Below are 16,362 nucleotides of genomic sequence, written 5' to 3' on the forward strand. Positions count from 1 at the left end.
TTCTTGTTTAGTATTTCCACATTTATATATACATTATATACTTTATTTTCCGCCAACCTATTCACTTCTGCAATAGAACATCCGAGCCGATCAAGATGTAGGTCGACTCATAGAGATCACCTAATGAGAGAACCAGGATGAAAAGAGGTGGGTTATGGTTTGACTCAATGTATGGATATACCCCCACCTAATAAGTGAATTGATCTGATCTTCACTTCAATCGGGTTCTAAAGGTTGTAAAAGATGGGTTATGGTTCAGTGACCCAGGTGAACGGCTGTGGACAGTCCTCTGCACCAAAAAATAAATCTACTAGATCGGAACAAGTCTAACCTTCTGATTGGTGGTCCACAACAGATGGTTAAGAAAAAATAGAGCAACATCCACATTCAATTAAAAGAATACCAAGTATTTAACTGATGGATCGAAAGATTTAGGGATTGTCCTGCATGGCACATTCATGGTTGTGTTGTTAATGTCTTAAATATGTAAGTAAGTAATAGGGTCTGCCATCTAAAGACCACTCGATGTCTTCGAGTAAAGGTCTATGCTATTGACAAATGCTCAATGGCATTGGAAAAATTGTGCAGGATTTTTTCCTATTCCTATTGTGATACTATATATGTAGGATGAGAAGAGTTTTAGGACTTTCTAATTCATTCTTAAGGTTTTTATGGGCATAACTCGGGCTTGTTAAATGGATTTGAGGCTTATTCGAATTAGTAACCATCTATCTCTTATATTTCTATTTTGCATTACTCATCACTTTGTACCAAGGTATTTTTTCACGGCCACGTAAAATTCAGATTGTAAGTGTTTGTACCTAATTGTACAATTGGTAATACTTTACTTGATTCTTCTCTTTGTGCTTCCGTGGTTCCCAAACATGTGGCCCATCAAATGATGGTTGAAAAGGAAAAGGTTGAATTTAAATTCAACAGTCAAATGTTAGGAACACTTGATGCTTGTGATTTTCCATGTTTCAACGGCCTGGATGATGCCACGTCTATCATAGGTGAGTTGCCACTGGTACAATAGCAAATGAGGATTTTGGGTGACAGAGGTTTATAAACGAGGAGAGATTGAAGAGGTGAATGATTGCACACGTGCCAACTGGACAGTAGAGCTTTGTTAAGCCCAAAAGCGTGTAGAAGGCAGCTCATGAACAGGCCACACATTTGCCAACGTGGCACATACATAAGGAATCCAATCCATTCATCAGAGGGATACCACTATTCGGATGCTATGATCTAAGAGTCAGGTTGGTCCATGCCTAGCCTAATAGCCTCAAAGCCCATTGACCAATCCGGACCATTAAATATTATTAATTAGAGATAGACAGAGAGAGCCAGGAGCCGGCCTACAAAAGATGTATGATAATGTTACTTGCCAATTTCCATTTGATTGGTTCAGATAGACTCATATGTTCGAGTATGGTGAATGAATTTGAGACTCGGACCAGTCCAATACAACTCTTCTAAGTCGACTCATATTGACTCGACTGCTACTCTGGCCGATTCAGCCCTGACTTGACTCAGGTTCGAACGAGTCAATTCGAATACTTAAAAGAGTCTTTTAACCATGGAATAGTGCCCTTTTCAGGCTACCCAATGTGACCTATGTTTATAGTATAATCTGAAACGGATATGCATTGCATTGCCGTCGCCATTTATCAAATATTTGGTGGGCGGAACATTTATTAAGGCCCATATGATCGACGTCTAAAAATTAGTTCATCTCATTTTAATTAATCGTAATCATCGATTGGATATCTTGATCTTTAATACATAATTAAGATGAGGTCATTTTTGCATGTCTATCAAACATGTATTTGAGTATTGATCATGAAAGATGTGAGTAATGCTCCAAGTTCAATCCTTGTCTGTGACCAAACCAGGTTGGGGAGGGGACTAACCTTTTGTGGATGTTTATGAAAATTATTTAAAATGGTCTTAAATTCTGTTAAGATAAAGGTATGTCCTTTGATGGGTGATGTATTAGGAAACTGACAAATTAAATGAGGGAATTTTGAATTAAACATGTATTTGAATACTAAAAGACTACCAAAGCGTTGTTTCCCCTCTTCTCTTTTTGGTGAGTGTGTGTGTGGAGAGTTGTAAAATGGGAGATGAAGTGTGACAAACAGAGGGAGAAAATGAGTCTGTCTATTTTCACTACCTACATTGCTCATTTTTGGAGCTCAAAATGAGTTCAAGCCGAGTTCGATCTTGCCCCAGCTCGACTCAGCTCGACTCGAATAATGCTCGAACTCGGCTCGACTCGGTACAGGGTATATATACCTTCAAAAAAAAACCATACCCCACCTTTTCAAAAAGGACTCTCCGTGCACTAAGCTCGTCTAGCACGAATCCCAACACATCCAAGCCTTTGAGAGGATCGTTCAGCGCGACACACTCTTCCGGTTCATCACCAGGATGAAATCCTTCCTCTTCAACCAGCCCAACCACATTCTCCTTCTCGATGAAGCCGGAAAGCTCCATCGTGAGCTCGGCTTCCCCCGCGGCCGTAAGGTGGCCCGCTCCATCGAACAACATCCCTCCCTCCTCCAGCTCTACCGCCATACCGATGGCAAGATCTGGCTCGATTTCACTGACTTAATGGAAGATCTTCTCCAGGAAGAGAATTCAATCATGGATGTGCTCTAGCAATCCCGCATCATGACCGTCCGTAAGTTCCTGATGATGTCTTCCAAACACCGAATTCCCCTCTCTCCTTTACTCTCCCTCATCCTTCCTTACCGGCACGGCCGCATCAACGCATTGCCCGTCTTCCTCCCTCTCTTCCTCCCTCTTTGCTCGAACTTGGACGAGTCGAGCACGAGCTACTGTTTCGACCTCGAAGGCGGAGCAGAGCCGAGCACGATCTGAGGGAATTTTGAATTAAACATGTATTCGAATACTAAAAGACTACCAAAGCGTTGTTTCCCCTCTCCTCTTTTTGGTGAGTGTGTGTGTGGAGAGTTGTAAAATGGGAGATGAAGTGTGACAAACAGAGGGAGAAAATGAGTCTGTCTATTTTCACTACCTACATTGCTCAGCCACTGTAAGGCTGAGTTGATTGGAAAAGGAAGGCTTTGTACAAAATACAAAAGAACCCTAAAGCTCTTCTTAGGTGGAATAGTCATGTGATTGGTTCGGGCCATTGCAATGTCTCGTCAGACGACTGAACTGAGCAGCTCATCACCCTCGATGAGGAGTCTCGAACACGAGACCTCCCACTCAGATACCAATTTGATGAAGGACAATTAACCACTTGCTCTAAAAGCTCGAACTGTTAGAGTATGACGAGTCGAGTCGAGTCGAGCAAGCTAACTGAGCTAGCTTGGTTCATGTACGCCTCTACTAAAAATACCGAAGACATTTTAAAGGCAGGAAAAACACCAAATTATTTCATTAACTCCTTCAAAATTACATAATGCATTTATCATTAAATTCATTAACTTTTAATAAAATGAAAAGTTTCTACATTACTCTAATCGAAATCTCCAACCAATTTTAAAGTCTTAATCTGTTTAACAACTAACAGGTAAGCAAACAAAAAGGTAAAATAAGTTCAAACACACACACATTCAATAAACTCATGGATCTTGATCATGCTTGCATCCCACACATGCCTTAAAGAGTTAAATTGCTTAATTCAAAAATCAATGAATGAAATAAAATCATTTGTAGAAGGATAAAATAAGTTACAATGAGAATTCCTAATGATATTCAAAGGATCTAAAGGAAAAGGGATGCAAAGGTTGCATCGAAAGCCTTGAGGTGACTGAGGTGGTGAAGAAGCCTCTGCCACCGGATATTTGTGATGGTATTGTTCAGTTTTACTAGTCGAATTACAGAGGAAAAAGTCAAGTCCCTCAAAGGTCCACCAGCGTAGAGGTGGGGAAACCATTGGAGAATGATCAAGCCCCCGGTCCGAATGGTTATCCTATTACATCTTCCAGTTGCTTTGAGATGAAAGGGGATGTTCTGAACTGCGGTGAAGATTCATGAGATTAGGGAACTTGGTAAAGATGTGGGAGTGTCCTTGACTGCACTAATTTTGAAGAAAGAGGGTAGGATTCTGATAGACTACATTCTCATTAGTGTGAATGGAACCCTGCAAAAAAATCCTAGGAAAGGTTTTTGCAGACCCGGTCGTCTCCTTTTCCCAAGATGTGTTTCACTGATTCAACTCAGCGAGATTTCGAGTTGATTCAGTAAGAACTCCCTCGTATGTGTGACTTGGCCAGGTTTTGAGAGCTGGAGAGAATGCATGCCAGGGATAACTGGACGAACTCGTCATGTCAGTGAATTATTCGTGATTACAAGTATGTGTAGCATGATCGTTTAATCACAGAGTTTTCCATAGAATTGAAATTGGATGACGGAGCTAGTCATGCCGATGATTTGGCACGCTGGTTGCTGGTCACCCATTTGAGGAGCTACCACAAGGAGCCCTTCGTCTCTTTTACTTGTAGTAGTCGTTGCGGCGGATCTAAGTAAAATGTTGGAAAGGGCAAAGGAGAAATGGTTTGTCTGAAGGCATTTGGGTGGACCAAACTTATTTTGCAGGTTTCTCATTTGCAATTTACAGACAACTCGCAGTTTTCAATCTCATGATTAGTGAACATCTTTTGAATCTGAGATGTATCTTATGATACTGAAGTGTCAAGATTGAAAGTGAATTTGTTTAAAAACAAGATGTTGGAGAAGATAGGAGAGATGGGGGAAAAATCTGGCAGAAGTTCTGAAATGACAGCTGGGGTCCCCTCCATCTAGAACTTCCTCTGTTATGTGTGGGGAAGGCCGCTGAAAGTCTTTCAGATTTGATGGTTCAAAGTGTGTAAAGGGAAGCTGTCCACTAGGAAGAGAGGACAGCTATTCCTTTGGAGGTTGTGTTACACTAGCACAGTGGTTTCAGCAATGCCAATATATTTTCTATTTCAATGTCATCACAAGTGTAATTGGAGCAGCTGCCAAGGGACCTTTTGCGGATGGAATGGGTAAAAAAAAAACTAAAACAGTAAAAGTCATCTTCTAGAATGGAAAGAGGTGTGAAACCATGTAAAGCAGGCATTATGCCATGGAGAGTCATGAACCATTCCAGACCAGGCTGGCATGTTGGTGTAGAGAAGAAGATGGTACTCCTTAAGGGTAACTGCAAGGTCTATGACATGCAAGAAGACAGTTGGATACTCCTGGGTCATCAAGGCGGACCAGGGCTGCTGCTGCTGCTCTTTTCTTCTTCTTTTTTTTCTTTTTTTTTTTCCTTTTTTGAGAAACAATAAGATTTATTAAAACAGGCCGGAGGCCAAAGCTAAACAAGAAGCAAGCCGCAGCAAGAAAAAATACAAGGAGAATCAGGGTGCCCACTACCAAATATACATTTTTCCCTCCTAAGAACATCTGAACGAGAGCCACTACGATGTGAATGCAGCGATTTTATTCCGCTCACTCCAAAGGATCCAAAGACCAGCAAGCAAGGCCAGCTGCTGCCTCGACCTACCTCTTTCCCATAACCGCCACTATGCCACCTGAGAAAAAGACCCTCAATAGAATACCATCCCACACTCCTAGGTGGATCAGGGCTTTGGAAATCCATTTCAGGAAAATATATTTGAGCAAGGCATTGCTTTCGAGGGACTGAAATGGAACAATGGCTTGAATCTGGGGAGACTAGTGGTGTGGGGATTGTCCGCTGAGTATCTCCTCTGATGCTTTATACAGGTTAAATACGAGTACAGCTACCAAATTTGACAATATCAATAGACAGTTGGGTTCTCGAAATGCCTCCTGCCTTTAGAAGGAACCTAAGGGGAAGTGGATGATATGGTTAGAATCATGTGAATGAGAAATTGAATTTACCCCAAACGGCTGATATGATATTATGATGATGACAACAATGACGATAATGATTAATGGCAATGTATGCCAAAGTTCACAGTACTCAACTGAACAAACACAGTACAAAAAAATTAATGCGATCTTCAGTCCGTCAGCCCTTTCGTATATTGAAAATCCAGCTTGGAATTTACCGTGTACTCAAACATCAACAGAAAAAACCCGAGAGGACCAAACACTGAAACTGTATCAACAAAATCATAAGGGGGTTAGCAATTAATCTTTCCATCAATTTCATGGCTAAACACTAGCAACCTAAGGTACAAAAAACACAAAAAGGAAAAGAAAAATGAAAACCATATCCTAAATCTCTTACACGTCATTCAAACAGTATCTGCTACAAAGCTACCACATCCACTTGCATTTTCCTGCTGTTCTAGTCTAGGTTGGAGAGTAATGACAACACCCAAGAACACTTAAAATCAGTTTAAATTTAGAAGGCTAAAATAAAGGTAAGAAAGAGGTTCTCAATTAATGGTGGAAAGCCATGTCTCTGAGAAAGCCCTACATCAGCTTGTAAGCGAGAACGTGCAGATCTGTCCTCTTGCAGTCTCCCAAGTGCCCTTGAACTGCACATATAGGTAGCAGTTAATAACAATGAGCTAAGTATTAAAACATTCTATTAAAGAGCTAAAGTAAAAGCATACTGACCAATGCTTGGCCATGCAATTGGCATTTTTGGCTCTGCCGAGCAATCGTGAGAATGAGGCCCACCTTTCAGTGATCTGGACTGTTCATCTGGTGGGCCCATCATGGTTTGAGCTCTGACATAAAGTCTCCCACATCAGAAGATCCTAAGCATCAAATGGTGGCTTGCAAATGGACATTTTAAAAAAGAAAGAAAAGAAAACCACCAAGAGTCCACATTTAATGGGAAAAAGCCAACCTTGGCACAGTTAGAGACTTAGGGTCCTCAATTGAGGGAGACTCTGAACATGACCCATCAATTATGGGGGCAACCAGATGATAGCGTCTATATCACCCGCGGTACTTGCTAGTCTCTGTGCCCTGCAAAAAATGCTGTTTTGCTTGGCCAAGCAATGAATGTCCCTGATAACATTTATAAAAAAAAAAAAAAAAGTTCTTGCCAATCATGAATTGGATCTTTTTTTTTTTCTTTTTTTCTTCCATAATCAAATACACATAAATGTTGACTTGAATTAGTTGGGTTAAGGCTTAGAAGATGATGATGAAGAATCAAACATACAAAGAAGTTGCAACAAACTGGAAAATACAAGGACTTTTGGTGAAGCTAAGAAGAACATGCAGGATTACAATTGAAGCATGAAAGAATGGTGCTGAGGAGAATGTGCTTCACATAGCAGAACAAAAAACCAGGCAGTCAAAGAATTAGGGTTTTGAATTTGATTCTCAAAATTTATCTTCCTTTAATTCCCCTGTTAATAGATGGTTAACTGCTAAGCAGAAACTTTGACTAGCAATATGCAGCTACAGTTTGTCACTGTTGTTTTCAAGTGGTTTGCCATCGCCAATGAAAGAAAGAAAAGATGATAAACAGACATCAAGATAATCAACAAGGTTCTGTGATCAAATTAAGTAGATTAATAGTCTGGGTGCAAAACTACAAGTTCAAAGAACAAAAAGTTGGGAAAAGCTCACAAGTGCACATTGCCCCTAAGACTGCAAGTATTAGAAAGCCAAGGGAAAAAAAAAAAGTAACACAACCAAATAAACATGGATGCGGTATGTAATAAGGACACCGCACCACCATTTTGAAATCATCCTGTGTCAATGTGTCTGTATCCATGTGTCAAACACTCCACAACACAACTCACGTAAAAACCAATTTTATGTTTTTGATGTTGTTTCTACTTCTGTTATCATAGTGAAAGGGCCAACATGCAAGAAAATGAACAGATCCATAAAGGCTATGGATAGGAATCCAATATGCATAAGGGAGGAGAATTGGCCATACCATTGGCTTCCCCAGGAATTTGATGAAAATTAGATGCGATCATCATCATCCATCATCATATCATAGCCCAACCACTTAGAGACCACTTTATGAATCATGTTCTACCGATCATTGCTGCCTAAGGCCCCATGCTCAGTAAGTGAACAAGACCCCATGTCTCTACTCACCACCTTGTTCCGAGTCCCTTTAGTTTTCCTTCTCGTCCTCTTTTCAAAACCTTCAACTCTAACCAATGTTACTGATATAGAGCGGGTTGCGGACAGTTTCATGGCTGAGATGGATCGGAAAAGGCCCAGTCGACGACAGAAGCAATCCAGACCATCAGACCTTAAATCGGACATATCTCGCAATCCGGAATGAGTTATCGGACGTAAAATATATGATTTTGGGGTAGAACGAGCTACTTTAGCCACCCAACCCCACTATTCCGGGTTGCGCGAGCCGGATTTGTGAAATACCATCAGATCGACAGTCGTTTCCCTATTTTAATTCCGTTTTTACTATAAATAATAAGTTTTAGTTTGATTATAACTCTTCATCCGTTGGGCTTTAGGAGTTGCGCCCAACATGAAAAGTGCTTAGAATAATTAGGAGAACAACTTGGTGAAGCCAAATAGGACACTTACTATTTTTGGCCGAAAACCTTGTGCACTAGTAGACATCACGACCGTCTATAAATAGTAAGTTGCGAATTCTAGGAGTTTTAGTTGTAGTATGATTCTTAAATTTCTCTCATTGTTTGGTATCCCTGTTTAAAGGGTTGTGAACTCATTTATTTCATCAATCAATCAAATTACGAATTTTATAAAATTTATTTCTATTTTTCTTGCTTTTTTCCTCATGGATTCGAGAAGTCTCTGTGAGGAGTCTAGAAAAGCTCCGTGGATTCGGAGTAGTTATCCTTGAGGAAGACAGTGATCGACCTCATCACGTTCATCCCTGCGTCAATTGGTATCAGAGCGAGGACTCCCCTCGGGCCGATGGCAAACAACAAAGGTATGAGCCAAAATCCTGTGGACGATAATCCAGGGATTCGCTATCTTTTGAAAAGAATAGAAGCTTTCCACCAGGAGAGTCAGTTGACCATGCAAGGGCTGCAAGCAACCCCCGACCGTCTTGCGGATGAGCTACTTCCGCCCCGAGCCTTAGGCGATGCTCCACCGTCTATGATCGTTGTACGGCACAACCCCGATTTTCGTAAAGGACTACCAGCGGTAAATCGTAGAGCTACACCAGATGATTCAAGTTCTAACGACAATGAAGGCTTTGCCCGACGACCAATCCATGGGGGCGATCATCTAAGATCATGCCAAAAGAGACTATCGAGGTAAGGCTAAACTTCCTAGTTTTAACGGTCTATTACGCATAAAAGATTTCCTCGATTGGCTAGCTGAAGTAAAACAATATTTTGATTACATGAACATGCTAGAACATAAAAATGTGAAATTAGTAGCGTTTAAATTAAAATCTGGTGCTTTTGCATGATGGGAGCAATTACAACTCTCACGTGCCCGACAGAATAAGGCGTTCATATCATCATGGCCACGGATGAGGTGCCTTCTTTGATCACAATTCCTTCCTAGTGATTATGAGCAGGTACTATTCCAGTAATACCAAAACTGCTGATAGGGGAATTAAACCGTTACTGACTACACCGAAGAATTCCAGTGGTTGGAAATGCGAAACGACCTGTCAAAAACCAAATCTTAGAAGGTAGCACGATTTATAGGTGGGTTACGACTGATGATTCAGGATCGAGTTCAGATGCACCCAGTCGAGACCGTGGATGAAGCAGTTCAATTGGCAGGTAGGGTAGAAACACAACTTGCAAGAGTTAATGCTTGGCCCTATCCTTCAACTCGACCCCCCATGACGGGTCCCACGCAGAATCCAGTGCTGGCACGAGGAAAAGAACCAGTATGAGAACGTCCTTAACCTCCTGCAACCGCAAACCGTGATACGAGGAGCGGCTCATCTAGGCCTCAACGTGTAGTACCCACAATAGCGGGCCTGAGTATTCTAAATCCTTATGTCCAGCCAAGGTCAAACAATTCTTCCCGTTGTGGCCAACCGGGACACTTATCAAACACGTCCTCAACGTCTCGCAACGTACTTGACTATAAACGAAGGAAGCATTGAAGGTGAGACTGCAGAAAAAGACCCTAGCTTTAATGGACATGAATAAGCCACTGAGGAAGGAGCAAATGGCGATGAATGGACAGGCGATGATCGAAGCGAATCTCTAGTTGCGAGGTGATTACTGTACACCCCATGGAAGGAATTACACACAACAACACAATATATTCCGTATGCGGTGCACTGTCAACGGCCAAGTCTGTGATATAATCATAAACAGTGGCAGTAGCGAGAACATCATCTCAAGAGTGATGGTGGACAAGTTGCAGCTACCAATGACAAAACATCCTTCCCCGTACTCAATTGGCTGGATAAAAAAGGTGAACGAGACCAACATAATTGAACAATGCACTTTCTCGTTTTCAATTGGGAAAAATTATAAGGATCAAATACTTTGTGATGTGGTCAATATGGAAGCATGTCATATGTTACTTGGTCAACCATGGCAATCAGACCGTGATGCGACTCACAGGGGACGAGACAATGTTTACGTCTTCGTCAAGGATAGTCAAAAAATAATACTTGCCCTTATGGCACCAAAGAACCACTTTGAAGCCTCTAAAGTGGAGAGGAGTTCCCTCTTGCCCATTCGGGATTTCATAGAGAAATCCAAGGAAATAGGCAAGGTATACGCCGTAGTGGTTAAGGGCGAGGAATCGGAGCCCTCAAACATTCCTCCAAGTTTAAAACTATTGTTAAACAAATTAAAAAAAGTCTGGACTGAAGATTTACCCGATGAATTGCCCCCTATAAGAGACATTCAACATCACATGGACCTCGCCCCTGGGGCTAGCCTGCCCAACCGCCCTCAATATCAAATGAGTCCGAATGAGTGTGAGATACTTTAAGGGCAAGTAGAGGAATTGATTCGTAAGGGTCTTTTGAGAGAGAGCATGAGCCTGTGTCGTACCAGCGTTATTAACACTAAAAAAAGATGGGAGTCGGCACATGTGTCTCGACAGTCGAGCAATCAACAAAATTACCATCAAATATCGGTTCCCAATACCGCGATTGGACGACATGCTCGATATGCTAGAAGGGGCCAAGGTGTTCTCTAAGCTAGACTTGAGCGGGTACCATCAGATTCGTATCCGACCCGGTGACGAGTAAAAGATGGTATTCAAGACCAAGGAAGGGTTGTATGAGTGGCTAGTCATGCCTTTCGGTCTATCAAACGCACCAAGCACTTTTATGCATTTGATGAATCAAGTGCTAAAACCGTTCATAGTCTGATTTATGGTAATATATTTTGATGACATCCTGATATATAGCGAAGATGAGACAGAGAACAAGGAACATCTCAGGCAGGTGTTGCAGGTCCTACTAGTTAACAAGTTGTACCTCAACTTGAAAAAATGTAGTTTTTTAACGGACAACCTCTTGTTCCTAGGCTTTGTTGTGACGTCCACGGGCATCCGTGTGGACGATGAAAAGGTGTGAGCCATTAGGGAATGACCGATCCCGACAAACATTCATGAAGTGAGGAGTTTCCACCGATTGGCGACCTTCTATCGTCGATTCGTGCGAAATTTTAGCACGATAATCGCACCTATTACAAATTGCAGGAAAAAATGACCGTTTAATGGACCTATGAGGCTAACAAGAGCTTTCATAAAATCAAGCATCGCTTGTCCACAACACCGGTATTGGTTCTTCCTAATTTCGATAAGCTGTTTGAAGTTGAGTGTGACTCTTCATACGTCGGATTTGGAGGAGTATTATCACAAGAAGGCAGGCTAGTAACCTTCTACAGCGAGAAGATCAGCGAAGCTCGAAAGAAGTGGTCGACGTATAAGCTTGAATTGTATGCAGTTGTTCAGGCGTTGCGACATTGGCAGCATTATCTGATTCAAAGAGAGTTTGTTCTGTACACTAACCATCAAGCATTAAAATTTATTAATAGTCGGACTAACGTCAATCGTGTTGCATGCTAGATGGGTTGCGTTTTAATTCACTTTCGTTCAGAAGCACAAGTCAGGACAGCAGAACAAGGTGTGGCTAACGCACTTAGCCGTCGTGCATCACTACTTGTTACAATGAGCAATGAAGTGGTCAACTTCGAGTGTCTCAAAGAGATATATGCCGAGGATGAGGACTTCAAAGATTCTTGGATGAAGTGTCAAGAAGGTCATCCCAATGACTTACATATACAGGACAGTTTCCTCTTCAAAGGGATTCGATTGTGTATCTCCCAAAGTTCTCTGAGAGAGCAAATTATTCAGGAGCTATATAGAGATGACCTTGGTATACACCTTAAGCAAGACAAGACGTGAGCTCTTGTGGAAGAGCGGTATTATTGGTCGCAATTGGTATGTGATGTGAGAAAAGTAGTTCAACATTGTTATGTTTGTCAGACCTCCAAGGGGCAATCTCATAATACCGGCTTTTACACCCCGTTACCTGTGCCTAACGGTCCTTGGGAGGATTTATGTATGGACTTTGTGCTTGGTCTTCCACGAACACAACGCGGCATGGATTCAGTATTCGTGGTGGTAGATCGTTTCTCTAAGATGGAGTACTTTATCCCCTGCAAGAAAACTCTCGTTGCAACATATGTGGCGAATCTATTCTTTAGAGAGGTTGTGCGGGTACACGGGATTCCCAAGACTTACTTCTAACTGTGACACAAAATTCATTAGCCACTTTTAGCGAACTTTATGGACTCGATTCGATACATGACTTCAGTTCAGCAGCGCCTACCACCCACAGACTGATGGGCAGACAGAGGTTGTGAATCGCACGTTAGGAAACCTACGATGTATTTCAGAAGAAAAACCGAAGCAGTGGGTTTTGGCTCTGTCTCAAGCGAAGTTTGCATTCAACAACACGATGAACCACTCGACAGGGAAATCCCATTCCAGATTATTTACAGACGAGTGCCTCGCCACACACACTTGACTTGGTCCCTCTGCCTAAGCTCCAGGCATGATCATTGTAGCAGAACATATGGCAGACAGGATCATGGGCATTCATATAGAGGTGCAGACCAAGCTACATGCTTCGAATGAGAAGTACAAGGAGCAAGCGGACAAGCATCGCGAAAAAAAGTATTCGAGGTGGGTGACCACGTTATGGTCCATCTACGCAAAAAAAGATTTCCCACCGAGACATATAACAAGTTGACGAATAAGAAGATTGGACCGGTACCAATCATTTGAAAGATTAATGACAACGCTTACGTTTTTGATCTTCCAGATGACATGGCAATCTCACGAACTTTCAATGTCGCGGACCTGACCGAGTATCATGAAACAAAGTGGGACGAGAACTCGAGGACCAGTTCTTTTGAAGTGGAGGGAACTGATGTAGAGCGGGTCGCAGACAGTTTCATGGCCAAGATGGATCAGAAAAGGCCCAGTCAATGATAGAAGTGATCCGGACCGTCAGACCTTAAATCGGGCATATCTCGCAATCCGGAATGAGTTATCGGACGTAAAATATATGATTTTGGGGTAAAACGAGCTACTTTAGCCACCCAACCCCACTATGCCAAGTTGCGAAGCCAGCTTTGCGAAATACAATCAGAACGACGGTCGTTTCCCAATTTTAATTTTTTTATTATAAATAATAAGTTATAGCTTGATTATAACTCTTCATCTGTTGGGCTTTAGGAGTTGCGCCAACGTGAAAAGCACTTAGAATAATTAGGAGAATAACATGGTGAAGCCAAAAAGGACACTTACTATTTTTGGCCGAAAACCTTACGCACTAGTAGACATCACGACCATATATAAATTGTAAGTTTACTATTTATAGTAAGTTGCGAATTCTAGGAGTTTCAGTTGTAACATGATTCTGAAATTTCTCTCATTGCTTGGTATCCCTATTTAAAGGATTGTGAACTTGTTTATTTCATCAATCAATCAAATTACGAATTTTATAGAATTTATTTCTAATTTTCTTGCTTTTTTCCTCGTGGATTCGAGAAGTCTCTGTGAGGAGTCCAAAGAATCTCCGTGGATTCGGAGTAGTTATCCTTGAGGAAGACGGTGATCGACCTCATCACGTTCATCCCTACGTCAGTTACCCTCCTAACCAAAGCCATCTCCAATCTTTGCTGCACATAACCGAACCATCTTAATCTACTCTCCATCATTCTCTCCCATTGGGTTTGGTAGACCACTCACATGAGCAGTATGCTATTTTACCAAATCATAATTTATTTGTTTATTATGCACAACTTCAATTTTTCAAGAAAAAAAAAACAGTGAAAGTGTGAAATTTTGAGAGAATCAACAAAATACATCTAATTAAACAGAAATCAAGGATGATTATTAGGTGGGTTAGGGCACACTACATAGAAATACAAAAAAAGATGAAGGAAAAAACATATATATATAGGGAGAGAGAGAGAGAGAGCTGGGCATCGGTCCGGATCGGATCGGATTGGATCCAACTCGATCCGATCTGAAATCTCAATGGTCTGACCCGAACTCGCTCCGATCCGGGACCGAGTCCGGGTCACCTGACTCGGACCGATCTGAAATGTGGATTGCCTGATCCGATCCGAGTCCGACTCGGTCAGGAAAACCGAGTCAGATCGGATTGGGCATAGTTCGGATCGGTCCAGATGTGAGTTGATATATGTCGCTTATACAATATTGGAGTGCATGTGTATCAAGTGTCATACGGAGCAGGAGTATCATACAACTCCTCTTTCCAATTTCATCTCATCTTCTTCCCGCGGGTGATGAAAATAACAACGAACGGCCCAAGTTCGACCTTCGCTTGATGGTGAAGCGGCTAGTTCATGGATAAAGTCCGGATCCGGAACAGGCAATGCCATGTGGGCACTGGCAAGATGTCTAGGCATGTGGGATGAGCGTCCCAAGGAGGGCACATTTAAGAAGGAGAGAGTATAATTTAGGAAGAAAAGAATAGAAAGCGGTGGTGGCAGAGATGAAAAAGGATGCAAAGAGATCTTTATCAAATCATGCAGATTCAATACAAGAGTGGCACCAGGTGATACGACTGGGTGTTAGTGGTGAAAGCTTCAATGTACCACTGAAAACCGGTTTGCAAGCCATATGTTAAATCAGTATTTAATATTTTCGATTTTTATAAAAACTTAATAGATGAAATAGATGCAAGAAATACCCCCATATTGAAGGCAAATGTGGGACTGAAGTGATCATGCAATGCCTTCAACATCGCATGGGGATGGGATGGATGCCCATTCACCAACTTAATCATTAAGCCATGCATGGACATGTTTCCTAAGCCCACACGCCTATGGAGCCCTGTCCATCCACATGCAAGCACGCATGCTAACATCAGATGCATGGGTGAGATCCAAGCTTTCCATCAGGTGGGTCACAGTGTGAGATCCAAGCTTTCCATTAGGTGAGATCTCATCAAACCCTTCACTCTTCTTTTTTGGTCAGAACTCGGTAAACAGCTGTAACCCATTTCAAAAGCCTAAAGATTCCGAATCGGATTGGATCGGTCCGAATCGGATCCAATCGGATCAGATTCCAGAACGGATCGGGTCGGATTAGGTCCAATCCGAACTCGACCCGAAGAGATTTCGGATCTGGATGGGGCTACCCGATCCGCACCGATCCAAACCGAAGGTTCGGTTCGAATTGGGTCGGATCCACCGGATCGGATCTGAAATGCCCAGCTATATATATATATATATATATAAAGTGATGGTTTACTTTAGATTTTCCAAAAATGTCTATTCCACTTTAATGTGTCAAATTGCGTCGAACCCTGGGTTTTGCTCTCAAACATAGGTCTAGATTTGATTTTATTTTTTTTTTTATTTTTTTTTAAGTCTATCTAGGCTTCTTCTAAGATTGAAATGAAGAACGACGTAAAAACCAAGACAAAATCATAAGCAAAAGAGGGTTTTATAGCCATTTAGGTTGTGGGCAGATGCACCCAATCCTCCAATTGTTGCTACAAATTGATGACCCCTCTTCTCGCAACAGAAAAAAAAAGGCAAAAGGGACAAATTTCATTGGCAAAAAAAGAAGATGGGGCATTAGACAATTTATAAGTATCATCAACAAACAAAGACTCCAAGGCTACTCAAATAAATGAAGGCCATGGAATTAGCTTCTCTAGGATAAGATTAAAAGAAATGAAATTCAAGGACATTGGTGCTTCCATTTTAAACAAAATTCATCTTCCAAGAAGCTGGCTGAAATACATACTATAGTACTTTTGGAGTCGCCCTCGACAATGATCCTTGATAAGCTTCAGACCAGTCTTTATTGCTCCTAACTGGCTAACTCCACTTCATTTGAGTTACCCAACACAGATCATACCAAAGAAAGCAAGCTTAACCCACCTGTGATAATCCCTGACCATGGTTCCAACTTTTATCATATCCATCATGGGCACTCCATTAAATTCTTTTACTTTCCAGCCCACTTGATATG

General features: G+C 41.7%; 1 protein-coding gene across 5 annotated transcripts in view; it reads right to left on the minus strand.

Annotated features, from left to right (window-relative positions):
- Positions 1 to 5,839: 5,839 nt before the first annotated feature.
- LOC131258128 (uncharacterized) overlaps positions 5,840 to 16,362 on the minus strand; it is a 43,848-nt gene continuing 33,325 nt past the window's right edge. Inside the window, exons 2-4 of one of the 5 annotated variants that reach the window (XM_058259228.1) lie at positions 6,788 to 6,951; positions 6,553 to 6,665; positions 6,087 to 6,470 (exon numbers count right to left, since the gene is read on the minus strand). The gene's annotated coding sequence lies outside the window, so the exon portion shown is untranslated. The other 4 variants (XM_058259229.1, XM_058259226.1, XM_058259227.1 and 1 more) reach the window with 4 other exon arrangements.

This window comes from Magnolia sinica, chromosome 10 (assembly GCF_029962835.1).
Source record: "Magnolia sinica isolate HGM2019 chromosome 10, MsV1, whole genome shotgun sequence".
Taxonomy (NCBI): domain Eukaryota; kingdom Viridiplantae; phylum Streptophyta; class Magnoliopsida; order Magnoliales; family Magnoliaceae; genus Magnolia; species Magnolia sinica.